The 27,136-nt window shown below is 39.2% G+C and overlaps 1 protein-coding gene across 5 annotated transcripts in view; it reads left to right on the top strand.

Moving 5' to 3' along the window:
- The first annotated feature begins 1,072 nt into the window (after positions 1–1,072).
- Positions 1,073–27,136, top strand: part of ATP2B1 (ATPase plasma membrane Ca2+ transporting 1) — a 114,506-nt gene continuing 88,442 nt past the window's right edge. For 2 of the 5 annotated variants that reach the window (XM_072973254.1, XM_072973249.1), the window contains exon 1: positions 1,073–1,209. The gene's annotated coding sequence lies outside the window, so the exon portion shown is untranslated. Of the gene's footprint in view, positions 1,210–1,582; positions 1,839–4,187; positions 4,393–27,136 lie in introns of those variants that run through there. The other 3 variants (XM_072973252.1, XM_072973251.1, XM_072973250.1) reach the window with 3 other exon arrangements.

Consider the following 27,136-nt stretch of genomic DNA (forward strand, 5'->3'; position numbering starts at 1 on the left):
GGTTGGGGCAAAGCCGGTCACCTTTCAGCGTATCAGTCTCGGCACGTTACCCTGTGTTTCGTTTTGTTTTCATTTTCTTTTCATCCCAGGAAAGGTGCTGGTTCGAGATGCTACACGTGAACTAAAAGAGCCAACAGCTTGGCATAGGTAGAAAAAGCAAACTCAAAACGAAAACACGGGGACTGTGAACGCGGATCCTGAGGGGCCTGCCTGCACCGGCCCAACGCCTGCGTTAACCCTTTAGGCGCTGCAACAGGGATCCCCGGAGTCTACAGGCCGACTAGCAGGAACTGAGATGGGGAGCAGGGGCCCGTTGGGGGTGAGGGCTGTCCTCCCCAAGGAGGCACTTCTGTCGTCCGGCGCCTGGTCAGGGCCCAGGATAGGCACCGAGTCCTTACGGAGTGGAGCAGAGACGCGGCGAGGAACCGCTCAAATGTCCGCAGACGCGGGCGTCAGCTTAACCTGTCCTCGCCAGGAGTGCTCGCTCGCCGAGTCCACCCGCCCAGCTCCGGTGCTCTGGAGGGGCGCAGGCCCGGGGGCGGCTCGGGCGGGGCCCCAGGTGAAGGGCGCTCGAGTTCGCCTGCGGCAGTCATTGCTCTCCAGCCTCCACAGTCGCGGGAGCCGCCCGGACCCGCACCGAAACAGCAGCTGTGACTGACGAAGTCACCGCCCGGCGCGCCCGAGCCACCCCCTCCTCCCCCGCCGCCCCCCCCGCCCCGATACGTCATGGAAACACGGACGTCAGAGCCTCTCAGCCAATCCCTGGCAGCGGCCGGAGGAAAGGAGCGAGCGGGAGGGGGCGGGGGCAGCGGCCGGCCGAGGCGTTCGGCGAAGGAAGAGAGGGAGGGGCGCGCGGAGGCGCGAGTCCCCCGCCCCTCACTCGGGCCACCCTTTCCCCACCCAGCGGCAAGTTCTAATCGCCGGGGGCGCGCTCGACAGCCGGCGGCGCGCTCGCCGGGTCCTCCCCTTAAACGTCCTCTCCGCGCCGCTCGGCTCCTAGTCTCCGTCCTAGTCGCGCTTCCTCCGCGCGCGCGTGCCTGCCCGCCCCCAGGCTCCCCGCGGGCCGCGTCACGTGATCGCGCCTAGCCAAGGCGGCGGCGGCGGCGGCGCGAGCTTCGGCGGCGGCGGCGGCAGTGGCAGTTGCTGCGCCGCCAGCGTGGAGCGGGAGGCGTGAGGGTGTGGAGAAAAGGGAGCGCCAGACCAGAACGGGTGAGAGTTCTCCTCCCCTGTCTTCCCCGGCAATCTTGCGGGCCACCCGGTGCAAACGGGGCCCCTGCCCGAAGCTTCGCGAAGCCCCCTTGTGCTCGACCGTCCGCTTCCCGGGGGCCGCGGGCCTCGCCTGGGGCGGACCGGGCTGCGGTGCTCACGAAGGGGCTGCACCCCGCCCGCTGCTGCTGTTGCGGACGGCGGCGTGAGGCCGGCAGAGCTGCCCGTGGTGAGCGCGGCGCGCCCTGTGTGCCGCTCTGCGGAGCCTAGGAGGCGGGTCCTGCGGGGACGCGGGCGGCCACTCGGCGGCTGCCGGGCTCTGGGCGGGGGCCAGGCCGGGCGCCGCCTCCTCCTCCTCCGCCGCCGCCGCCGCCGCCGCCTCCTCGCAGTGCAGCGTGAGTTGGGAGCCCCGGCTGGTGGACGCCGAGCCTCTCGGCTCCACGGCCGCCTCATCCTCGAGGTGCAACCGAACCTCCGCGTGGCACCCGGAGTCCTGCGAGCCTCCTTCCGACGCGCAGAGGACTGAGCCCCCCTTCTCTGCGCTTCCCGCTGTCCTCACCGCCCCCTCTCCCGACCCTCCTGCAGCCTCCCCTTCTTTTCTCCTCAGAAAATGGTTCCTGCTGCCGGGCGAGGTGAGTGGCGGCCGCCGCCCGCCCGCGGCGGGGGCGGCGGGGCAGGTCACCTGCGGGGGAGGCCGGGCGGAACACTGAGGTCGGGGCGGCGCGACGGGGGTCCTGACAGCTGGGTGCTCCGCGTACTGCGCGGATTCCGAAGAAGTTGGCGGGGGCGTTCGGGGGGCCCCTCGCAGGTGGTCTCCGGCCGTGCCTGCCCCGGGAAACCGTAAAGGTGAGCGGGTTCTTAGGCGTGCGCCCCTGCGCTGGGTCCGGCCAGTAGTCTCCGCCCAGGGCCCGAGGGACGGGGCTCGGTGGTGGGACTTCGCGTCTGCACCCGCAGTTCTTTGGCTTCTCCCAGCCTTCTCGGCCGCGCCATAGCCCATCCTGCCGCCGGTCGCCCCCGCCTCGGCGCCTGGTGACCTTGAGGGCAGCGGTGCCCGGCGCTGTTTCCCCGCGCCCCGGGAGGGTCACCCCTCTAATCCCCGGCTTCGGCCCCACTGGCGCTCCGCAGGCGGAGAGTGGGGCCCGCGTTGGCCCCCGGCCCGGGCCGGTTGATTGATGCGTGTCACACCGGACGGTGATTCCCCGGGAGTTGGCGAATTGCCTCGCCGTTCTCCCGGCGTCTCCTGTCTCGCCCCCCAGGATGTTCACGGTTGCTTCCTATTCGCTCTTTTGGACTTAGTTTAAGAGAAAGGGAGGAAAAAACCCCTGCGTCCTCCACTTCTTTTTGGGAAGGGTCAGTAAGAAAGAACCGCATTCCATTTGCGGTTTTGCGGGGTGTGCTCCCTTTATTCCTTCCTGCGAGAGAATCCGGTGGCTGAGCTAGTTAGCGACCCCTGGTCTGCGCCGCGGTCACTAGCCAGGTTGGTCTCTGTGCGCATTTCATTCACCAGTTTTCTGCGGGACTCGCAGCGCTGGGAGTGCTCGCATCCTGTGCGGTGCATCGGTGCTTGGCGCGGAAGGAAGGGCGAGAGGTGCAGAGGGGGTCTTTAAATCTGCGGAGGGGTCGACCAGTCTCTGCAGGCGTATTTTTGCCTTTCCTGGGGTTAGAGCGCATCAGACAGCCACCTTTCGCTATGCATAAGCTGTGCATGCTACTTTTCTGGGTTTCTTAATCATTTAATGGCTTCTGTTGGTATCGACTGCTGTTCATGATAAATTAGTTACATGGATTTTTGTTCAAATGAGTGTGGATATCTGCATATATATGGACCGTCCGCCTTTCAACATGGAAGCCTTTGTTGTGTTTAACCTCCCCCACCTGAAGACAGTCTTATTTTAAAATAAAGCTCTTGTTCAGCGTGGGTGTATTTTATAATAAGAAGTACTTGTAAGGATCTGCTTTGTATGAGGCTTTCTTCGGGGAGAGGGTGTGTAACCCTTTGGATAGTGGCCCACCTGAGTGAATGAAGGGCCTTCACTGCTTGCCCTCCTGCCAGCCTTCCCCAGACTCCCTGTCCTTGTGTGTGGCAGAGGCGGATTGGGGGAATTAGAGGGATTGGAGGAGAATCTGCCTTTTGTACTTGAGCGTTTCACTTGGATCTACCTCTCCCTCTTTTTTTTTTTTTTTTCTTCTTTTTTGTCCTGGTGAGTTCAGATTTGAAGTAAATGAAACATTTTCCTTAAAGGGCATATTTGAAAAACTAGTATATGAAATGGGTTTGATTTGGCCGTGATTTCAGGGGGATGTTTTAGTAGTTTCTACCTTACTTTTCATGAGACAGTTAAATTGCTGTAATTAAGGGTGGATCTCTCTTGATTTTGGCTTGGGTGTAACTTTGAAAAGTAACTGTTGTTTCCTACTATATAGTCTGCAAAAGTGACTCACAATCGGGTGAGTTGAGGACAGAGCGCCACCTTTAAAATTTCGGCATTTTCTTTTATGAAAATTCAGAGTACGCCTTCTTGATTTTTGTTGCAATTGTCTTTACTGGCACCCTCACTTACATGCATATGATGAAATTGTCTTCATTTTCTTGTATTCTGTAATTCCTCACTCTGAAGGTGGGATTTCTGCATTTGTATGGGAAATCATGGTTTTTTAATGGAAGCTTGGAATTTAATCTAGAACTCTGAGATGAAGCAATAAACTAGATTTGATTTGTGCTTATAATAAAATAATGGGTGCAAAGATCGTGTGGATCTACTTAGGAAAAGAAATAAGGAAAGTAATAGCTTCATCATAAATAGATGTTTATTTAAAACTAGCCATCGCCACTAAGTTAGGGTACCTACCAGCATGATAGTGGTTTTATAAATGTTTTTAGCTTCATGTGCTATTAGCAGATTCTAAAGTAAACATGCAAAAAATTAAGCTTGTTTGAATAAGGTATAGTAATTCTTTTTTTGCTTTTCATCTTCCGACAGCTTTCCTTTTATGGTTTGCGAGTTTTACGATTTTTTCAAATAATACAAATGAGGACTTCCAGCTGGAGCACTTACACTCAAAGTTGTTGAAGACCATATTTGAAAAAGTGGTTTCTGCGTATGGTTCTTCTCAAATGTATCTCATATAAAAATAAATGGAGTTTTTAATGCTTAGAAAACAAATGCTGTAGTGACAGCTGAATGGGTGAGATTTCTTTCCTTGCCCACTTGTTCTCTCCTGCCCCCCTCCCCCCATATCAAAAATTTAAGGTACACTATCTCTTTAGACACAGGGTACTTTTTGATGATTGTGACTGCAGGTGTAACATAAAGAAAAAAGATTTAGCTTTTCAAGTAATGAATAAATTAATGTGTGGATATTACCCAAGTACAGTTTTAATTACAAACCACAAGATAGTACTGTTTCTGTCTGCATTTAAGTTTTAATTCCGCACTTGCAGTTTTTACATAGATTTTTGTGAGCATAAGCTTTTGAGCTATAGATAGTTTTATTAAGCTAAAAAATCCACTTGTGATGAAAGGTGGTTTATGCTCGTCAGTCTGTAGAATATGGTCCCAGGTTAAAGGACATTATTTGAGCAATTAGGTTGATGTATGCAGAGTGATTACATATCATTATGCACACTTTGATAGAATCTTTGTTTTGTGGGTTATTTTTACCAATTTCTTCTGACAGGTTAACTTTGTTTTGGATGAAACATTCTCTTGCCATGTGAATTGAATTGCTTAGGTCAACAAGTTTTAAGAGGAATGGCTAATTAAACCATTGGTGGTCGTTGGTAACAGAAAAGTGTCCCTTTATTCCTTACGTTTTTACACATGCATACGATTGAAACTGGTCATTTTCACTTTTTAAGTCTGGAATTTTGTAATGAATGAGATCAGGAAGCAGAAACTTAAGAATTAAATTTTTGCAGCTTGGGTAAGAGTATTGCCTAGTTGAAAGGGAATAACTTTTCTAGTAAGTATCATGATGTATAGAAGGGCACTGTGAGAGTAGCTTATTTTGGAATATATAGAATCTGAAGTAACGTTGAAGGAAAACGATTCAATAGTTAAGGGAAAAATTTTCCCCAAAAACTTTAAAAGATTTATTTTTTAGCTTTTATAAATGTTTTAGGTACACACACATACATCATTCATTGCCTTGTTAAAATTTTTTATTGTGGAAATTGTACAACATGTCAAAGTAGAGGGAATAATACTTACTGACCAGTTTTGACAGTTAACAATTCATGGTGCATCTAATTTCACTTCTATTTTTACACAAGAAATAGGTCTATATAAATGGGAACATAGGGCAGATAATTGAATTGAATTCCTATGTTTTATATTTGTAATTTATAGGATTTACACAATAATGTTCAATATCTAATTGCATCCGAAAGATCAATTTTTATGTTCATTGTTTCTGTGGTAGCCTGTTTTACAGCAGGCACCTAAAGACAATGTCTCTTAAATTTTAATGATAATGCCTTTGATTTAAAAAATGCTTTACAGTGTTTTAGAATGTATTAAATACTATCTCATTTGATTTTCACAATAAATATTTCTGTGAAGTGAGTAAAATAGATAGCTGTGCCTTCCTTTTTCTTAGGTAGGTGAAGTAATTTGTCTAGGCCCTAAGGTCGTAGAATTTGGCCAGCAGCTGGATTAGCCAGAACTGAACTCTAGGTGGCTTCTAGGTTTTGCTCCATTGCTCTTTCCATTACACATGTGTATGTAAGTATATGAAAGTTATATAAGTTTATGAAAACTCAGTTTCTGACCAGAGTAAATTTAATAGTAGAATATAAACAGTTTTGTTTGAATTTAAATTTATAAATTTAATCATTGCCTCTATTTGGTGTAATGTAAACAGTTCATACCCTGATTTTGTTAACAGCCGAGTAAATGAATTTGATCGTATTTGAAATACTATGTTGTTAATATGATGGATTGGATGATTTTTAAGTTAAGAATTTTATCCTGAAAGACCTGTTGGTCTTTGAAATGATTAGAGGATGTTTTAACGAGTTAAAAATAAAGTGGCCTATACTTAAAAGTTTCTTCTTTTAATTTCTGCTGTGATTTTTTTTAATGCATTTGTTTTTCTGCATATTTCTTACCTAAGTCTTTTAAAATATTAATTTGGTATGTAATGAAATTTAGTTTTAAAAGGTCCCAAATGAGATTTTAGTTTTCAAAATCCAAAACCTTGTTATAAATCTCACAGGGAAGGTGGTGGTTCTCCTGTATGTGTGCATGAGGACCACCTTGGGGAGTTACTGAAAGTGCAGGTTCCCCTGGCATTGCCCCTGCAAATCTGATTCAGCAGATTTGGGGTGCGGCCGAGGAGTCAGCATCTTGAGAAACACTGACCCTGAATTTATAGGTTAAGATTACGTTCCATAGTAAAGATGCCTTTATAAATTGGAAGGATGACATGGATGTATTTGATTTTGAACATGGCAGAGTTAGTGTTTTCAAGTATATGACTGTTGTAGCCAAGTTTGATTTGGGATTTGGTGATTTTTATGACAGTTGTAAAACTGGTAAATTGAAAATATTTTTATCTATGTGCAGTCTTTCAAAAGATCCATCTACAGTTATTTATTAAGTTAGTTATTAAGTGCTATAAAGTCCTAGACACAGAATGTTCTTCTCTTTTTTGTGCCCCAGTGTCTGCCATTTCAAAATGACTTGAACAGGAGGCTTATTAATGTAAACATAATGCATGCTGTGTCAGTACAGTACTGTACATTTATACCTTAGTCTAGCGCTTATTTTTTGTAAGAAGGGAAGACTTTGGATATTCCTTCAAATTAAAAAGACATAAATTGATGGATAAGTAGTATACCTTATTAATTTCAGTTAACAAGTAGTTATTTCCAAAAACAGCAGGTTTGTCCTTAATGACCTTTCACATATAAGATAATGATATAAGACTAATCGGTAATTTACCATCTGTGCATGAAAACAGAAGTTAACTGCTATTATATGTAAATATTAAATAACAGTTTATGTAGTTCAGTACAAATGGACTGTAGGGTCCATTTGACGTAAACTGATCTGACTTTTTTAACCATTTTATTTAGTGCTGTGTACCCCATATGGATTTCTTTCTACTTAAGAGCAGATTTAAAATGCAATTGTTTTTGCTTTACTTATGACACTGTAGTAAATAGCTTGCATGTGTATTTAAAGTACATTTTATGATGAAATTAATTTCAAAGCAAGTCCATCTCAAGACTGTGCTGAAGTTTTTTGTTCATTTTTTCCAAAAACTTAGGCTTGTTGGTTATGCTTTAGGATATATTTAGGAATCATTAGTTATAATTTACTAATGCTTGTGGAAATCTAAATTAATAAAGATTTCTGGCAGAGAGATCCAGATAAACTGTGTAAGAGACTTTTCACCATATTCTTTTAAAGCTATTTTATATATAAAAACAGGACTGGGACTGTTAATTATTCTAAACAGTATGTAGTGTTTTTAGTTACCTCTTTGGTAAGAATATTATTTGGTATTTCTAAGTACAATAACTTCCAACAATGTGGAATCTCAAAATTCAGGATACCTGTTTTGTATTAATATTAAAGTCACCTGGGCCTTTGGAGGAAAGTGTAAGGATGGTTTTGAATGGACCAGTGCTTGCTTACACTGTGAAATCTGAGATTATACCCTCTAACTGTAAACTGGTATGACTACTGTGAAGACCTGATAAATTTATGACTGAAAGTTGTATTTTCTGAAAAGTAGCTCTTAAAAAGAATTTGTTTAAAAGGTGCCTTTAAAATAACTTCATTATTAACAATGTGAATTTATTGTTCATTGTATTAACTAAGTTTGCTCCCTGAAAGATGTTAAGCAGTGTTTCACTCTCAAAATTCTCAGATCTGCTGCTTTAATCTACCTTTGATATTTGTGCCAGATTTTTGTTTTGTTTTGTTTTTAAATAACTTTCCTGCTGTCGTTTCTTCAGTAAAAGCTTCAGTGGTTCCTCATTTTTCTCTTTATCAAGATGCAACTTGACTTTGAAGACCTTTTATAAAATTAGCTTAGTATTTTCTAAAGTGTGTTTTAGAACCCTGATTCTAAGAAATATTAATAGGGGTTTTATGGAGGGGAGAAGGAGAAAACCCAGATCCAAAATATGCTGGTTTATGCAGTTTTCCTATTTGGGACTTCTCCCATACTTTGGTATACTAACATGGACTGAATCTATCTGAATGTGTTTAGCATTTTGGTCCCTTATTTCACAGAATTCCTTTTAGTGAAGCATCCACTTGTTACTTTGTATATTACTTAACCAGGATCACCACTTTGCACACCTCCAGGAGGTGCTGTTCGCATAGAACACAATATAAATCATGTTTCCTGGAGTTGAGAGCAGTGTGCAGGACTGTAGTACTGTTGACTGCCCACTGCATGACAGTCATGTCTGACAGTCTTCTCCCTACACTCTTCTCACATCTTTGGCTGTGACTTCATGTTTTTCCTCTCACCTGATAGGACCCGTGATCTTGTCCATCCAAGGGTGGCCATCCTCCAAAACTCCACATTAGTCTACCTTTCTCCGTCATCACTCATTAATTTCCTTGCCTGAATTACTCTACATTTATAGTTGGGCCATGCACTTCCCATCTATTATATATCCTTTTTGTCTTAGTAATTTCATTTGGGGATAATATAGGAGTTCAGATAAGAACATGGGTTTTGAGGATATGTAGAGTTTTATCCCACAGACGTTCAATCAGTATTTTTTGAACATATTGACTTAAGATTTTGACATTGTATAGCTTGCATGAAGGTAAAGCAGGTAAAGTGGAGGCATTTTTCTTAGAGAATTTCTAAAGCCTCTTTTCATTTGAAATTTTAACTTTCCTCAGTTGGATTCATAGGACAGCCTGTTTTATTTCTGGAGGGCAGCTACTTTTCATAGAATGCTAGGACAGTAGAATTTGGCGTCTATATACAAAGTGTTTTCCATTTCTTAATTGCAGTGTAGTAGCTGGTCCATTTTAGATTTTATTCTAATTGTAATTAGTCATTATAGTAGCTATAATTTTTATCTTAAAATGACAAGTTTCACTTTTCCTTTAGCTTGTGACATCTTTTCCTTTCATCAGGATTGATGTTCTTAAGATATGTGTGTTACATCTTTAATTCATTATCATACTGTGTATAATGTAAAATGCCATAATTTAAAGCATATATTCTGGCCTAAAATTTAAAATATGATACCCTTGTAGTTACTGTTTATCAACAGGAAAACTGTTGGAGCCAGGTTTTTAAATATCTGTTTGCTGCAGGTTCTGATTTTTCTGAGAGTTCTTTTCCATGAAATGAGTGTGAACAGTTGGCTCATGACCAACAGGATCATGGTAGGCATCAGGAATGGGTTTAGGTGTATGGTTTTCTTGAAAGTTTAAAGCATAGCAATGTGGTTATTCCTCTAACTGCTTTACTTAGGTCAAGAAAGGAAAGCCTGTATTTGTATCATTTCTGTTGAATGCTCATGGAGTCATAATTTCAGACATTTGAGCAATTAATGCTTTCTGTAGATTTAGGATGTAAACTGTTATATTTCAATATGCTCAAAAGAAGTTGCTCTCTAGAGATCATTCCCCAGTGATTAGCACAGCTGAAAGTGCACAGGTGCATCGCTCTTGAGTAGTCTCCCAACCCTTTTATATTTGCTAAGATATTATAGAAGGACTTAATTGTTGATCAAAAGAGAAGTGTAGAATGGTTTTGGTAGTGAAAAGAAAAAAAAATCTGTGAAGGCAGAAATCATTGGATCCAGCAAAAATGAGATGGGTTAGAGGATGATCTTTTCTACTGGATTTGGATCTTTTCTTCTTAGGACACACATGGGTGACACTGGCATATAGTCCATGCTCCCTTGCTTATACCTAGAGTTATGAAAAATTTTTAGTTCCTGTGCTATAATTCTGTCCTTTTCTCTATTTATGACCCAAATCAAGTGAATGATGCTTTAATTGCTGTTGGTTTGTTTAAAAAGTGAGTCACAAACTTCAGGTCCTTTTCTTTGGATACTCTTGACAACTAATACTATGGTGGAGAACTACTGAGTTAAAAGGCAGATAGACGGCTGAAAACAAGGAAGGTCAGTCAGTGAGATGGGAAAGAGTGGATGGCGAAGTCCAGGAAAAGTTCATCTCTAGCATCAGACTCTGAGTGTCAGGTATCAGAAAAACAAACATCCATCAACCAATCAACCCTTCTCCGAATGCAGAGTGGATTTAGGGTAAAGTTTAAATTCATCTGCCTTTAAGCTTGAACTCCAATATTTTTATATATGTTATTGAACACTGGAACTTACTTGATTCTCTTTTGTCTCTGGACCCTCTCGCTGCTTCATGCCTTTTGCTAGGAATGCCTGCCTTTCTCAGAGCCTATATATCTTGATGGTATTCCTATGTGTGACTAGACCTAAAACTTCAGATTTTGGTTTTTACTCTGATGTTGTCTTGAGATCTCTCCAGATATAAATTTTGCCACTAAAAAGCCATGTGACCTTGGGTAAATCCCTTGGTTTCTTTGTTTCCTCCCCCAAAAGTACAAAATATAGAATCAGGGAGTTTTATTAATTTTCTTTCCTGGAAGTTTTGACTTTTAAGACAATATGTATGTCCATAGTAGGTTGCCTTCTCCCCACACCTCACCCCAAATTATCAACCATTTAATTTATCGTTTAGGCTTCCCTTCTAATTTTGCCTTTTAACTAGTTTATCTTTTCATGTTTCATTGGTGATATGCTGTTTCATTCAGGAAGATAATTTAGCTTTTCAAAAATATGTTTAAGACTTCCAGTTAAAGAAGTGGCATTTCACTGGCATTTGACTCTGCTGTCTGCCATAGTATACGAAAATGAGAGCGAGTGTGAGTTTACAGTGTTTATGTTCAGACCCCCAGCTGCCTTCCCTCACCTCACTTTCAGGATGCTGGCCAGAGTTGAAGTGTCTCCTCTGAGGACTCTGACCAGCTCAAGGGAAAGGATCTAAAGGTTCAGACACTGTGTTTGCCGGAGGGGATGTCCAAAGAGAGTGTCCCAGTCTGATCACCTGACAGTGGACTCTAAAGTCAGAAAGTCTTACATAGAATCCTCTTCAGCTTATTTGTGTCCTATTTTTTTCTCTCATAATTAAAAAAAAAGTTATAGCCTTATTAAAGCAGAATTGACATATAATACACTGCACATATTTAAAGTGAAAAACTTGAGTCTTGATGTATGTATGCTGCAGTGAAACTCACCATAATCACGTTCATGAACGCAACCATCTCCCTAAAAATTTCCTTGTGCCTTTCTGTAATCTTCTTCCCTCCCTTCTCTCCCATCTCCTTCCCTCAAGCAACCACTAATCTGCTTCCTGTCATTATAAAGTAATTTGAACTTCCTAGAGTTTTAGGTACATAGAATCATAAGTTATGAGTTCTCTTTTTGTCCATCTTTCATTCAGCATAATTATTTGAAATTATTCTACATAAATTTAATAGATCAATTCTTGTTATTGCTGATTAGTATTTCATTGCATGAATATACCACAGTCTGTTTATCCATTTGCCCATTGATGGACATCTTGGTGTCCAATAACATATAGTGTCTGTTCAGATCTTTTGTTCAATTTTCATTAGGTTGTTTGTCTTATTATTAAATTATAGTTTCTTTATATACTCTACATAAAAAGTACTTTGGGAAGCATTTGTGTTGGGGGTGAGGGGAAAGAATGATATATATCAATCTTTCAACAAAAACTTAAAGCAAGTAGGAGCACTGCAAGTAATATTGTAAAAACAGTTAGATTCTAAAATGAAAGGCCCCTGTTTCTCATTGTCTCTGAATGGAAAGTGGGGTAAGGGGACTAAAAAGACTGCTGTTTTATTTTTTTAAAGCCTTATGGATTTGTTTCTGCAGACAAACTGTTTACTTTTATAAGTTTGTCTGAACTAAAAATGAATGCATATATGGAGTAAGTTTGTGTGTATGCATAAGCCAGATACATCCCCTGTCATTCAGTTCTTGTGTCTGTGTGCAGTCTTGTCTGTGTACAACTTAGATGCAATATTCAGTAGTACTTTGGATAAAAGAATCCATTTTTACAAAAGCAAAAGTGAGCAATGTGGACTTGATTAAAAACTTGTTTAGGGATGACAGTCCTCTTAAGTCCACTTAAGGTCCTCAGTTTCTCCCGCAAGTCTTCCTCCACTCTGCAAGTTCAAATTTTTCACTTCTTTATTACATAGAACAGGTGGTTGCCATCTTTGGTTTCTTGAGTTTCCCCTAGGATGTCCTTTGCTATCACACCACCACCACCACTACTGTACACACACACCCCAAGCAGCTCATAAGAATATATGAAGATTTTTTTTCTCCAAAGAATTGCATGTAGCCCTGTCCCTCATAGGAGTCTGGTATGTGATTTCTCCATTTCTTCATCTGGATCAGTATATACTCTTCTTAGTGTTTAGATCAATCCCATCAAATGTTGACTTCTGAGAGACTCTTAAATATAATATGTTAAGGAGTATCCTTTTGTAGTTGTGTCTTGACAATTTACTATATTATATTTTAAAATTTCACCCCCTTCATTAATTTCCTGTCTTCCCTTTGAAGAACTTAATATTTGACAGAACTTCTTCCTTGTGCTCTTCCTTTGAAAGAAGAATCTCAGAGGGAGATAGCAGTCATCTCGTAAGAGATGCTGGAATTCAGAAGAGAAAAACAAAAAACATGGTTCTTTTGTCAAGGTGCCATGAAAAATAGACCAGCTCTAAAACACACTAGTTATTTTGACTAGATAAAGAGATTTAGAAATATTGAGTAAAATGAACTTTGTGTAATTACTTTCTATCTGCCAGGTACTGTTAGCACGCAATTTACAAATATTATCCTATTTATATTAGTGGGTTCTGTGGAATTTAGGGGAGAGAGATTCTCTACCGGAAAAGATGGGAAGAGTTATTAGTGGTTTTTAAAGAGGAATCCTAGAATACAGTGACTTACCTAACTTTTCTACCAATTTGAAATGTAGCAACACTGCTTGTATAAATTTTTGGAAAATACAGAACAGTGTAAAAATGAAACAGAATCACTACCTCTGAAAAATAGCTTTAACATTTTGATTTATTTTTGATCTTTTAAAAATTTGTATACCTGTTAACATGCTTGAGATAATGTAGGTATAACTATGATTTTAAAAAGCTTTGTATAATTTTCTCAAGTCATGAAATTTTTTTTCATTAGCATCATTGTAGTGGGTGTGATATTTCATCCCACGGCTCTTCCCTTGTTACTGGATGTTTGGGTTTTGAGGTTTTCTCTTGTTAAATAATCCTCCAGTGAACATCTTTTTTTGTAGATGTTTATCTTCATTTGTGATTGTTTTCTTTGTAATTACTGAGTTTAAAGGACTTTGGTAGTTTGTTGTCTTTTGATTAAATTTTTCTGCCAGCCTCTTGTGAGGCTGGTTAGGTATTTGGGATTCTTTGTCTTTTTCTGCTGTCTGTACATTTCATGCCACTCAGCTTCTAGCTCTCTGCTTTACTTCCTCAAATTCTCCATAGCCTTTTTAAAAATTCATAATTTGTTGTTGTTTACATGTTTGACACTTCCAAGAGATGTTCAGTTTGAGAGCAGGGACTGTTAATTACTCTCCTCTGGCACAGTACTTTTTACCTGTGATATTCCTAATGACTCTTGAATGAGTATCTTGTGTCCAGTCTTAAGCCTGAATCCAGTGACATTGGACTCCAGTAAAATGCTTGTTTTGTCTCTCTTTAGAAACCGTAATATACTTGTGGTGACTGTTTATCACAGGGCCCTGTTTCTTTTTTTTTTTTTCCTTTTTTTTTTTTTTTTTTTTTTTTTAGAGGGTGAAGGGAGGATTTTTTTTCCTTCTGGTTCTACAGCCCTGTTTCTTTTAACTTAAGCTGAATAATATGTTAGCTGAACCACACAACTGAAGATGAGAAATATTTTGTTATAACCATGCTATATAACTGACTCTTTTTGAGATAGTTCCACTATGCCTGCTTTTAACGGGTAAGATAGACTTTACTAAGTGGAGTAGGATACTAAGAAGCAGCCCAAGGAAGTGGATGTTACTTTTATTTCAAAATGCTGATGATATAGATGAATAGATAAATAGAAAAAGTCTTTCTAAAATACTTGTTACAGATTGATAAATCTTTTTTTTTTTTTTCCAGAGAAGAAAACTCTCCGAAAGTTTGACCTTAAGCATTTAAGTGCAAATATATGTTGGGTTAATCCAGGAAAGAGGTTCTGTGTTTGTATATGAAGTAGAATTTTAAAGTTTTAGTTAGGTGTCCTAGCAGGCTTTTCCTGTGACATTATATGTGAACTTTTTTTTTTAATCCTCAGACTTTGGAAAATTTAATATTTTGGATATAAAAGTTCCTTCAAAAGTTATTTATGTGATCGCTGTGCTAGGCAGTAACAACTGTGACCTGCCAAGAAGAGAGGCTGTTATGCAGGACTTTCAGTCCAGCTCACTTGGTGTGTCCAGTGTTCCTCCTTGGTTTCCTTTTTTGTGCGGTGATTCATCAGGTGCTGTATGCTTCCAAGGAACCAGTGTTAAGTATATGCACATATGCACATGTCCCCTTCCTGGTCTTTGATCTCTTCCTGTAATGAATGGGGATATATCGTTTCCAGCTATTCTTAGACAAGGAAGAAAGACATTTTGGAGTCAGCTGTCAAACCTTCAAATCTCCATAGTTTTGCTACCATCCTATCCTATTCTTAGAACTCTTGATAGTGATCTCTCTTTCTGTCACTGTTACTTTTGAAGGTTTTTTTTTTTTAAGTTGTACTGAGCTCAGCTTGTATTCCACAGACAGCCAAGGTGGAGAGCCAGACTGTCAGTTCTGAGTTGCATCATAATCTTGGACTTGTCCCTACCATGTCCTTCCTTGATGTGTATCTAAAGATTCCAGTTGAATGTTTCCCCTAGCTGAGGCTGTGTGGGTGAAGGTCTCTGTGCTAAAATGAGGGAAAACTCCTCCTTTTGAGGATTTTCTTTGACTGTGCCCCTCCAGTATATTCTATACTAGGTAGCCCTATAAAGCAGATGCAACTGGGAGTTGAAAAAATTTGGAATGGTTTTGGGGGTCTAGAGAGATTCTCGTTTAAAGCTGCAATTGTACACAAAGAGATTAGAGTCATTAAACGTCAATAGATTGTAGTGGTGTTGAGGACCTTAAGATAGCAGCTGTAGAAGTGGGATGTGATGGGGGAGGGAGAATAGGAGGATTATGGGATTGAATGTAATTTTTTTTGCATCCAGTTTGTCGATAGACATTAGCATATATGTATTTGAATATTCAGAGCAGGTGTTTTTTTCTTCTATTTGTCAAGTACTGCCTCTTAATTGCTTAGAAAGTTAAAGATGTAAAAGCATAAAATGTGCCAAAATAACTATCATGACATTCCTCTAATGTTGAAGTCTGAATAATAGTCTTCTTGTCATGGAATGCAACTTAGTGACCAGTGGCCATCTGAAATGCCTCTGAAAGGAAAGGAATGAAAGAGGAAGGAGACCAGAAGAATGGGGAGAGGTGTGGGATAATTTCTTTCCTAGCCTGAAGGGTATTATTTGTCTAGCTTCCTGAACCATCTAAAACATGTAGAGAACCAGGAAATTGGCAGACGGGCCCTCTTAGAAGCCAGGAGTCCAAGCATCAAATCTCTCAGTGCCTCACTCCACTTTCGGTGTTTACTAGTATTTTAAATACACTTTTATAGCATTTTGATCACTGGTTTCCCAGCTCACTGCAGATGAGAACAAATGTGTAGAAACTGGGAAGGTTGTTCAGAAGCAAGCACAAAAAGTACCCCCCAAAAAATTGAAAATTGGTATCTTGATAGTGAAAAAGGCTTTTAAAATTAAAAATAGGAATTCACAAAATTTAATAGTCAAGGAAAATTTGGTTCAAAAACAGTAACTCCGTGCTGCTATCCTCATCTGGACTAGCTGTCTTTTAGGACTCATGATGGAACTCCTTCATGAAGGCCTCCCAAGCTCTCCAGAAAATGAAATGCTTCTCTCTAGGCACTTACTGAATTCTCATGTGTCCATTAGGCTCTGAGCCCCCTCCCCTGTATGACCCCATCTCTGCTGTCACAGTGATGACCTGCAGGCACATCAGGAGTTCTTACTGTGTCACAGATATGCTGGCCTGCTTGTTAATCTGGGACATACTTTGTACATCGTACTTTGCCCTAGTTCCTCATATTACAAAATACTACCTTCAAGACACACACTCTTAAATTCCCCACCTTCCCCACGCAGGTGTTGCCATTGCTTTGTATTAAGTCAGTGTTTCCTTGATTCTGAAACATCCATTAGGAAATAAATTACTGATTTAATAATAGTTGTGGGGAGTAAAAGGGAAAATTACATATGCATACAGAAATACTTTTACTAACAGAAGCATATTATAGTGATATTCTGCTTTCTCAATATAGAAAACTGAGTCAAAGTGTTTTCTGAGTCTTAAGTCATCTGAATCATTTTGGCCATTGATTAAGAATCACAACATGGTAATATGTTGCTTTTTATAACCTATGTTCTGTGATCTTGACCTCCTTAACCTCCTTGACCTCCTCACCTTGACAGTTGACCTGTAATTTTGAAACTTAGTAAGTATATAGGTTTTGTTGGCATTTCCTGTTGGTTTAAAACTCAAGTTTTTTTTAATTCTCTTTGTATGTTTTAATTTTTTTGTCCTTAATGTAATAGTAACTCTGAGTGCTAATACATAAAAAGGAAACACTGCCCTTCCTTAGTTTGATAATTCTGTGATTTTTCTGAGAGGTAGCAAATTCTATTCCCTTTAATTGCTTTGCTTGGTATGTGACAGGCAATCTGTATAACTCGTTTTTGGTTTCACTGTTACTTCTTTAATTATAAACTTCTGAAAGCTGTTTTACGTAAAAATTGGGGAATTCAGATTCCCGTCAATTCAACAAGGGTGGAATTTCCTAATTTTATGGGCTAAAAATGCTGGGAAGTGGAAAGAATGATTTCTGAAATATATTTAATCCAGGGAAATATGGTACTTCTAAAATATTATTTGTTATCTTATATTTATCTGTCATTTTACTGTCAGATAAATAAAGTTCTTTAAGAGTGGAGTCTAGATTGGGGTAGTTTATATCCCCTGGACCTAGCATAGTACCTGGCACACTGTAGGTCTTAAAAAAAAATTCAAAAGTTAAAAAAAAGAGTAGTAATCCTCGGTGATTACTTGCTGGTTTAATTATGTTTGGCTTTTTCAAATTGTCCAAGATAATTTTGCAGTATGTTTTTGGAAGATTTTTGTGTAAAATATTTAAAATAAAATACTTTCTTTATAAGGATAAAATTCATCTCATGGCAAAGTGAATAAATAGCTCACAAGCAAATTCTGCCTTTAAGTAAGTACTTTTGACATGAAGACTGAGTATTACACTAGTGAACAGTCACAGGCTTCAGACCACTGCTTTAGTAAAGAAAATGGATTTGGCTTACTGGCCTTAATATTTGAGGTCATGAGGATAAAGATCCTCTTTGGTAGTCAGAAGAGGATTGATTGTGTCAGAACATGTTGCATGTAACAGTTGGTATCATGCATTCTGTCTAGCAGCCCTCCAGAAAAGATAATGGCCTCTATTTGGAGGTAGAGAAATGAGTCAGTTCACCTGCCCGGATGCTCAGTGGCAGAGAAGGCCTGGGGACCCAGCCCTCTTAACTCCCTTGTCTGCTGCTCTTTCTGCTGTACAGTGTTGAGCCTCTGACATGCTACCAGACGTTTAAAGTAATGTAGGGCCAGTTTTTTTTGTTTGTTTTTTTGTAGGATTAAAATGCTCTTGGATGATTTTTTAAATGCTTACCTGTTTACCTAAGGCTTTATGAAAACAAAATGTACAGGAGGCTAGAGATTTGGCTTAATCTGATTGACTCTAAATATTGATTGTAGAAGTCCAAATTTAAATCTGCTTCTGCTTAGATTCTGGGAAGATTGTACCACACATTTATAGTGACACTGAAGACTTGATATTATCTTGATCTTAAAAGGAGAATTTATACAACCAGAGATATTAGGAGGAAATAGTAATTGTTGATGAAGTGTGATGTCTGATGATATCTGGGGGGAAAAAGTTAAGGTCTGTAGTAGAAACACAACATTGGAGATTCAAGAAAGCATTCCTGTCAACATTAATAAGTGATAAATAATAAATGGTAAAACACATGTTTATTAATTTTAAAAAAGCATAATTCTGTTGAATCCCTTCCACAAGATTGAACAATTCATTGGGGCTTAGGATGTTGACATTCTGAATTGAGTGAGGAGATTTTGTGTTAAGAAATACTGCCTTTCATAAACACTTGCCTCTGATATACAGCAGGTTCTATGATAGTTTTTTTTTTACACCAGTGTCCCTATAACTGTGTGTGAGCCATCCACTTATTAATGAAATTTGTGTGCAAAATTATTTTTGATTATATATCTTCCAAAAATTGAAGATTTGCCAACATTGTGAGGATATTTTCTTTCAAAAGTGCCTCACACTCAAGGAAATTTCAAAATAGGAGTGCTTGAAATGTTTTCAGCAATGACAGCCTTATTAGGATGAGCTAAGGTAATTTATACTTAGTATAAAAATGGGCATTTTAGGCTATGTATTTCTGTTAAATATTTGACATATCAGTTATTACTTTATCATCATACTGCATAGTCGTAGTCAGCAGCACCCAGGACAGAGTCTAGATTTGTTAGATGCTTACTAAATGTTTACTAGAAATAATCCAACTATCCAGAAAGTTCCTAACTGGAATTTCTATACATTCTATGTTTAAACTAAGAGTCAAGCAGTTGATAAGAATTTAATTCAAAAAGTGAGTTCCAGGTTTATGATGGGATCAGTGCAAATTCAGTGCAGACCATTATAGCTTCTGTATTTATACTATTCTAGAATGACATTTAGAATTTAGAAAACACTTGCTAAACTTTGTATATGAACACTGTGTACTATGTGTGTGGTGTAAGGTAGGAGATGGAAGGTGAGGATACAAAAGAAGTGCCTCCCTGATTGGTTATGATGTATTGGGTAAAAAAGATGAATATAAATATTTATATAGCAAACTAAAGAACAGGTGTGGATTAAGAAGCTATATTGATGGTTTATATAAAATGTGTGTGTATATATACACAGTGGAATATTATTCAGCCATAAAAAGAGGGAAATCTTGCCATTTGTTACAGCATGGTTGAACCTTGAGGGCAGTATGCTAAATGAAATGTTAGATGTAGGAAGATAGATACTGTATTATCTCACTTATATGTGGAATTGGAAAAACAAACATACAGACTGGATTGTGGAGGTTTGGGGGGGGTGCAAATGAGTTGGGGTGGTCAAAAGGTACACACTTCTAGTTATAAAATAAGTAAGCCCTGAAAATGTAATATACAGCACGGTGACTATAGTTAATAATACTGTATTGTATAGTTGAAAGTTGCTAAGAGAGTAGATCTTTTAAAGTTCTTACCACAAGAAAAAAATTGTAATTGTGTATAGTGATGAATGTTAAGCAGACTTGTAATCATTTTGCAATGTAAACAAATATTGAATAATTGTATCTAGACCTGAAACTAGTATAATGTTATATGTCAGTTATATCTCAATTGAAAAAACATACTGAATATGGGCCATGTGAAATAAGGCAGCCTCTGAGCTGTAGATTGGGAATTTGGTGTTTTTAAGTTTTGTCTTAGAAACATGAAGGTTATTTATTCTATTAGTCTGCAGCCAGGAAGGCATGCCATATGACTGGCAGAGGCTATTTGACAATTCGTTTCCAATGTTTTGTACGTGTGGTAAGTTGGGAGACCAGAGTGAGGTGAAGCTTAGCTATTGAAAGACCTAATTTCCTTCTGAATCAAAGAAAAATGATTACATTTAGTGTTTAAACTACTTTTTAAAATTTGTTTGGAAACTGCTAATATTAAATCGGTATTAGAGTTGCCAGGTTTAGCAAGTAAAAATACAGGACACCCAGTTAAATTTAATTTCAGATGAGTTAATTTTTTTTAGTATAAATGTATCCCACACATTAGACGGACATACTGATACTAAAAAAGTATTTACTGATTGTCTGAATTTAGATTTAACTGGATGTTCTATATTTCACTCGACAACCCTGTTAGGGTCTGACAAGACAGGCAGTAGCAGTGTGAATCTTTCCTCTAAGTTGGAAAACAGGAAGTTGAAATATGGACCATACATAGGTTTTTAAAAGAATGCCAGTATTGAAAACAAAGTTTGAAGAGCATCTGTTTATTGCCAGTCAGAGTAGACAGGAGATTTTTAGACTCTGGATTAAACAACTGAAGTCAATACAGTGAACCAAGGCTCTGAACCATTAAAGTGAACTTGATATTGACTCTACATTGTAGCTCAACTTCAGGCTTCTTATGTTTTTTGTTTGTTTTTTTTTCTGGTAGAGACTATAACCAAAATGTAAGAGTAGCCCTAAATCCATGGAAGGGAGCACTGATGTTTTTACACTTGGACTGGGAGAGCTAATAAGGGGCAGCATTTTGAGGGCAAAGAATTTTAGAGCTCAAAAAGATCTTAGAGAACTTGGTCCAGTCCTCTTTTTTTAGACGAGAAAACTGAGACCTGGGGACCCCACAGCTTGCCCAAGATTGTACAGTGAGGATGAAAACCCAGATACGACTCCCATTTTAGTGCCCATTCCACTGTTCAGTGGGTGGCTTTCCTAAACTCTGACAGAAATAGTACCCATTCAGAAAACTTTGAGTGCCAGCTTTATGTGTGTTCATTGTAATTCAAGGTACTCTGCTAGGTGCTGGAATGATACTGGTTAAAGCAGGCAGTCTCTGTCCTGTTTAAATGAAAATTTATTGTCTTTCTATTTATTTATTGTAGGCACTTGATGCTAAATGAACACTATTTAGGGAAAAATGGTTTCATTAACGTGTGTAAACCAGTGGTAGAACTCTGACGCCTGATCCCTGTAGCTCACCCCTCTGTTCTGCAGTTTGTAACAATTGTGCCAAAACTCTTGCGAGTCTCCAAATATCTTATAATTTAAAACCTCTGCTCAATTGATAAGTGTTAACTGTTCTTTTATAGTTCAGTCAGTTACCCTCAATAATCAAGAGTAATATCAATGAGACCTCAGTGGTTATATGAAAGAAAGTGCTCTAAATCCATCCCCTGGTACACTGAACAGACAAAAATCTTGGCTGAAAGCCTCATCATCTTCTTGGGTTAGATGCTCACTAAGGACTTTGTTCTAGAATGATGTCTGATTTGTAAGGTGGGTACCTTTGGGTGCTTATATAGGACTTCTCAGGCGGTCAGCAATACAGTCCTGGTTTTTCTCTCCTCACTTGGAGCAGAATGTTATTAAATGTTCTTGGGCTTTTTTTTTTTTTTTAAACATCTGACTTAGTATTCTTCTGGATATGACTAAATTGATGGAAAGGATGATCTTTCATGTAAACACTGAAAAAGTAAATAGTATTCTAACTTGTAAAATCTAGCAACTAATGTCACTGGGTGAGTAATTTTTATTTCAATCCCTTGTTGAACTTGTCCCCTCCAAATTCATATTCTTTCTGTTTTAGCAAGTATAATATATAGGATAAAATAATATTTTATTCAGTTGCCCCAGTTTTGTAATTTTTACCATCAGTTTTTCAGCAGATGATGTATAGTAAGAGGAATAATGATCCAAATGTATACTTTTCTATGAAATTTGGAATGTGTTTTTAAAATGGATCTCATTTATAAACTTGCCTCTTTAAATTGGAGAAAAAATGTTCTAATCAATAACCACTCGGGTTAAATTCTAGTTAATTAAGAGTTTTATACATTTTTAAAAGGTGTTCTGTATGGTAGTATCTTTATGGGAAAATAATACTGTCAGTATTATTTAAATGAGAAAGAGATTAGGTGGTTAGATTGGCCACTTTTTTTTTTTTTAATGAAAGTTCAGTCAGTTACAGTGTGTCTATATCTGGTGTACAGCACAATATCCCAGTCATGCATATATATACATATATTCACTTTCATATTTTTTCCATTAAAGGTTATTACAAGATATTGAACATAGTTCCCTGTGCTATACAAAATAAACTTATTTTTTAATCTATTTTTATATATAGTGGCTAACATGTGTAAATATCAAAATTGGCCACTTTCTTGACCTTACTCACTAGTGAGTTGAAAGAAATGAATCATTTGTATTTCTAGAAAATGTAAGTAGCCGCATAAGGATATTATGTTAAATTAATTATGGATATGTGGTAGAGACAGGATCATATTTTTATTTGGCTTAATACCCAGCTGTTTTCTCTTAGTATGTACGTGGCCACTGTGGTGGCACTTACTGTCAGTTTAGCTAAGTAACTTTGCTACATGTGTCTGTGCACACACACAAACACACACGCACACACACACAGACACCCCACTTGGAATGTGAAACTTCCAATCATGTAGTGTCATGTTGCTATTGAACATAAATATGCTGTGCACTGATGTAGGCATAGTGATGCCTGGGGAAATGGCCTGTGCCTGGAGGGTGCTCTTGGGCTGGTTAGGTTGTTTATGAATATGTTTGCTTGATTCAAAATTCACTTGTTACTTGTTAGTATTTCTTAATGAAGAGTGTACTCAATGTAACATATTACTGCTGAAGTTTCCTTTTGGATTTTTTAGGTTTTGTGGTATGCTCCATATCACATTCTATGTAAACTGGATAGAGGGGAAAATACAGTTGTGATTTAAAAACACTTAGCTATGAACTGAAATAAAAGTGAGTGTGCTCAAAAGCCTATCAGAGAACTATATTCAATATTTGGTAATGACCTTTAATGAAAAAGAATATGAAAATGAATATATGTATATGCATGACTGGGACATTGTGCTGTACATCAGAAATTGACACACTGTAACTGACTGTACTTTAATACAAAATAAATAAATTAATTAAAACTCTTTAAAAAAACAAAAGCCTATTAGCTATCTGACATTCTTGTAGTAAGGGAGAGTAGGGGACAAGAATTCAAGAAAGGGGTCTAGTCTTTGCTTATACAGGGTAAAGAGTAGACCAAAGTCAAAGTAGGATGGATTGTAGATACTGGAAGCAGCACCATTTTGTACTTGAAAATAGACTTCTGACAGGTTAAGCTGCATATGCTTCTGGTTTATCTTAGGGAAGTAGGGTATAAGATAACCCTTCCTTTATCATCTAAAAAGAGTGAAAGAGGGACTTGAAGAACGAGTTTTACAAATGCCCAAGGGAATTTCAGACAGTTTTCTTTTAACAATGGCCAGCATTTTCAGGTCACACCTAAAGAAAAAAAAAGCATCAAAATTAAGTATTGCTTGAGGTAAAAGGGAAGGTCTTAGTCTCTGAGGGCCACCATAACAAGATAACCACAGACTGGGTGGTTTAAATAAGAGAAATTAATTTTCTCATAGTTTTCGATGCTGACTTGTCACAGATCAAGATTGGCAGGACGAATTTTCTCCTTAGGCCTCTCTTCTTGTAGATGGCTACCTTGTGTCCTTATCTGGCCTTTTCTCTTTGTGCACCTGCCTGACGTGTCTCTTTCTCTTATGAGGACACTAATTCTATTGGATTGGAGCCCCCACCTTTCTGACCTCATTTAACCCCAGTTACCTCTTTAAAAAGCCCTATCTCCAGTGACAGTCATCTTTCGAGTTAGAATTTGCACAAAGAATTTTGAGGAGACACAATTCAGTCCCTAACAGGGAAAGCAAAGAAATTCACTCTGAAGTGTAATTTTAGTCAACTAGAACATGGTTCTGAAATTTTAGCATACGTGAGAATCACCTAGAGGCTTGTTAAAACTCCTTGCTGGGTCCCTCCACAGAGTTTCTGATTCAGTAGGTCTGGAGTGGTTGGGAGGATTTGCATTTCTAGCAAGTTCCAAAATATGCTGCTGTTGCTGCTCTGTAGACCATGCTTTGAGAATCACTGATGTTATAGTTCCCATTTGGATTGAGGGAAGTTGCTGAAGAATGCCTCTGAAATACAGGAATTTTCTCCCTGGGGATGGGAGTGATGAGATGGACTGCAGTGGGACATAGAAGACATAGTAGAAATGTTGAGAAATATTGGTTCTGCTCACTGGCCATCATGTTTACTCTCAGTAAGTTGAAGAAACATTTGATTGGATGTTGAAAAAGCAGGCACTTCTGTTGTCTGTTATGGGTGGGAAATTGACTCTAAGACTTGGTTATTAAGGAATTTAATTCCCAGAATCTTCATCACATCCTTCAAATCTTTGCTGAAATCTCCCCCTCTTGGTGAAGCATTCCCTGACCATCCTATTAAATTGCATCTGTGACTTTAAAGACTATCCCAAGAACAGAGGGCCAAGGCAGGTGCTCTAGTGAAAAATATAAATTAGATAGAGTAGTGCCTGAAGCTTAGAATTTAATGTTTACTTAGTTTAAACAGACTTTTTGGTTGAAGTGTAGGCAGTGTGTAAAATTGGTTTGTACTCCAAAAGTTCATTTTTGAAACAAATTTTCTCATACAAATAGAACTGTAACAGTTGGTCAACAGAATCCAAAAATGCAGGTAAGTCAGAACTTGAAACAAATTTTCTCTTAGAAATAGAACTATAAACAGTTGGTCAACAAAATCCAAAAATGAAGGTAAGTCGCTAGTACTATACTAGCCTGAGATCTGGGAGTCCCCAATACGTTAATACGAGGTAGCAGGCAGGAGGGAGGGCAGCCAAGCCAAGTTCCCTATCCCCACCCAATCTCAGATGGACCGAGAGAGATTAGGTTTTACAGGGTGAACATAAAACTCTGTATTAGATGCTCCAAAGTAACCCAACTTCTCTTTTAAAAGACTGAGAAGATTCATATACTACATGAAATTGTGAATTCATACTGATTGCTCCCATACCAGTCCAGCCCACTGAGCTCTTCTTTGCCTCCCCTATTCTACTTTTTTTTTCCTCTATTCCCGCAGTGAGTACCTTAGCTCCCAACATTAACACTTTCTTTGAGAACTTCTACGTCTGTGCCACTGTGACAAACAGAGGTACTAAGAGAAATTTAAGACTTATTTACACTCTCTTTTCCCCTAGACTAAGACTGTGTAGTAAAAATAATACTGTATCTGAAAGTTAACTTGCATTGGATTCTCCACCCCCTCCCCGACCCTTGAGTTGTTTTATTCATTTGAAATCTGGTTGGGTTCATTTACTGAGTTGTATTCCCTTTTAACTACCCCCCCAACCTATTTTGTTTCAGTTTTATATTTTGAATATGTAGAACACTAATGTGCTTTCAAAAGTCAAAACTAGGGGAAAGGTAATAGCTCAAGTGGCAGAGCACATGCTCAGCACCCAAGAGGTCAGGGGTTCAATCCCCAGTACCTCCTCCAATCGGAAATCAGTGAAGAAACCTAATTACCTCCTCCTCATAAAACAAACAAGCCAGAAGTCAAAACTGCACATAAAAAATGTATACTCAAAATAGTCGTTTTCCTTTTTCCTTCTACCCACTCATCCCTGCCTTTTTTTTGCCAGGTAACCAATTTTCTTGTTTTCTGGCTTTTTTTTTCCTGTGTTTCTTCTTTCAGAAATAAACAGACTGTGTATGGTTTCTTCTTTTTTCTTACACAGAGAGTGGTGTATGCTTTGTGTTCAGCTTTTCCCCCTACTCGATAACTTCCTGCACATCCCTCCATTTGGCTTGTAGACGTCTTCCTCTTTTTTTATAACTTCATGGTATTCTGCCATATGTGCTCTGCAACCACTCTCCTATGTTTGGATGTTTTAGGTAGTTTCCAGCATTTTGAAGTTATAAATAATGCCACAATGAATAACTGCATATATATTTTCATATTGTAAACATGTATTTTCACAGTAGATTCTTGTGAGATTGCTGAGTTGAAGGGTCAATTAATAGTACTTCTGTTAGTAGCTATTTTCAGTTTAGGGATATGCCATGCTCTAGTCATGTATGGCTGCTTAATATACCACCCCAAACTTAATTGTGTACAATTTCTTTTATTGTGCTCCTAGATTCTAGGTCAGAAATTAAGGTAGGGGATATGGGAGTGGCTTGTCTGTGCAGAGCTTCCATCAGGAAGTCTCAGATGGCAATGAGGTGACTAGAACAGTTAGGGACTGGAATTATATGACAGCTTCTTTATTTATATCTGGTGCCTGTACTGAGATGACTGAAGTTGGGCTCAGTTCAGACTCAGCCAGAATATGTACACATGGACTCTTAGTGAGCATGGACTTATTCACAGAATTGGCATCCTGGGTTCTAGGAAGGCATACATTTCAGGAGAGTGAGCATTCACCCCAAGACAACCAGACAGAAGCTACACCACCTTGTATGACCTAGTTTCAAGTCACATAATATTGCTTCTGTGATACTCTGTTGGGGGAAGTAGTCACAAGACTACCCAGATTCAGGGGTGGGGATTCAGACCTCACCTCTCTATGGGAGTAGTGTCAAATATTTTGCAACTTTGTTTTAAAACTGCCACATGACATTTTGCATACATTGCTGGTGCATCAGTTGTTTCTCCAAAGCCTCACTAACCAGTACATTTTCCAGCTTGTGAATTTTTGTTAATACGTTTGACAAGAGATGGTGTCTCACCATAGATTTAATTTGCATTTTTCTTAAAAGTAACAGTGAACATCTTTCCCTGTTTTTAAGGGCTATTTTTATATTTTTGTGACTTGTCTGGGACTTCTGCTCATTTTTCTGTAAGATATTTGGTGTTTTCCCACTTAACTTAAAAAGTCTTCAAAGATAACAAGTTCCTACTATATAGCACAAGAAACCATATTTGATATCTTGTGATAGCCTATAATGAAA

The sequence above is a fragment of the Vicugna pacos genome, chromosome 12, assembly GCF_048564905.1.
Source record: "Vicugna pacos chromosome 12, VicPac4, whole genome shotgun sequence".
Classification (NCBI taxonomy): domain Eukaryota; kingdom Metazoa; phylum Chordata; class Mammalia; order Artiodactyla; family Camelidae; genus Vicugna; species Vicugna pacos.